Here is a 1,568-nt window from a genome sequence, read left to right on the forward strand (position 1 = left end):
ATCTTTCTGTAAAATTGACAGACTATAGTAGCCAAGTTTGTTCAGCCATGTCTTTTTTTCAAATATGTCATCGCCTTTTATTTTTAGGGCTTTCAGCACACAAAATTGAACAAATTGCCAAGGCAGCACATTTCACTCTAGTGTGCTTCATATTCCTCTTCTACTCGTTTGGCTTACGGAAACCCTGCGGTTTCATCGTACAGTGTGAGCTGTAGCTGCATGAAAAAATTGAAAATATCACAGTGTATGCCCGGCTTTAGGTAGCAATAAATGGTGTAGAAATAGAGCTGTGTATCTATAAACCCTCAGATCCAAACATCTATGGGTGTTTGTTTGAGTGTGTGGGATCTGATTATACTCTAATCTTTAGGTTTTAAAGGAAGCTAAGATCTTTAGACTAAACGTGTCCGAAAAGTCCTAAAGAACAGTCTGGAGCTGCAGGCAGAGGATCCATATATGGGAAAGTGTGTGTGTGTTTTCTCTGAAGCTCTATAAGGAGATGTAGCCCTTCTTCTTTGGGAAATCTTCCATCTGCTTTTATTTTCTAGGATTGGTACACCGCTCTGTATCTTACATCTTGTCTTTTCTGTATCTGTATCTTTTGTATGTTACAAAGTATTTACATCTTAATCTAAGACCATGTTTTTCAGTTTTTCCTGAGGATGTGCTTCATTGTTGGATAAACTAACCTGAATATATTTCACACTGGAGTTGTGAGAGCCGGTGCAGTTTTTCTTCTGCTTTATGTTCTCCAGCACTCTGTCTTGCAGGACTGCATCTGCAGCCAGTTGAAGGAGGTGAGTTTTCTTTATTTTTCTTCTCTGCTTTGAGGGGTATGCAGGCTGAGCTTTGGGTGGTTTTGGATTAGGATTGCCAACTGTCGTTTGAAAAACAGAATTGTTTCATATTTAAAAATAGCAGTACCTGTCCCGTATTCGGTGGAAAAGGAACACACTCTGTCTCATATTACTGAGAGAGTAAAAAAATAGTCAGTAAAAAGCAAATGCAAGATGTAGAACAAGGGCACGTTAGATACAAAACTTATGGTAAACTTGTTCCCGGGCCCTGTCCTGCTGTGACCAATGAGCTAAAAACACATATCTGTTGTGATCCAGAATACCCTCATTCCATTGGTCAAGCCAATTTTTGCTCATGGAGAAGATAGCTGGAAACAACAGAGCAGTGTCGGGGACGAATGGAGTAATTTAAATGCTGACGCTTATGTGTACGTCAGCACACTGCCAAACTCCAACAAAAGCTTGTGGGAAAGGGAATAATTTTGTAGTATACTCAACTACTGTGAATGAGAGCAGGGGAGAGTTTGAGGTTACTATACATTTTTGGCACAATTATAGAGAAGGCTTTGCCAGATGTGTAAATCAAATGTGACCGCCTTGGGTTTGACTTGTTGCACTAACAACAGATGGAACGTCTACTATGTGCAGTCTAAAGTTGGGATTGGTGACGGAGATGAGGGGGAAAATGTCCCACGTGTGATAAAAGCTCTTAATGGATCAAAACCAAAGAATTATTGTTTGGGAAAGGTTTGAAAATATAACCTGTTGAGC

This window comes from Cyprinodon variegatus, unplaced genomic scaffold, assembly GCF_000732505.1.
Source record: "Cyprinodon variegatus isolate N-32 unplaced genomic scaffold, C_variegatus-1.0 Scaffold1033, whole genome shotgun sequence".
NCBI lineage: Eukaryota > Metazoa > Chordata > Actinopteri > Cyprinodontiformes > Cyprinodontidae > Cyprinodon > Cyprinodon variegatus.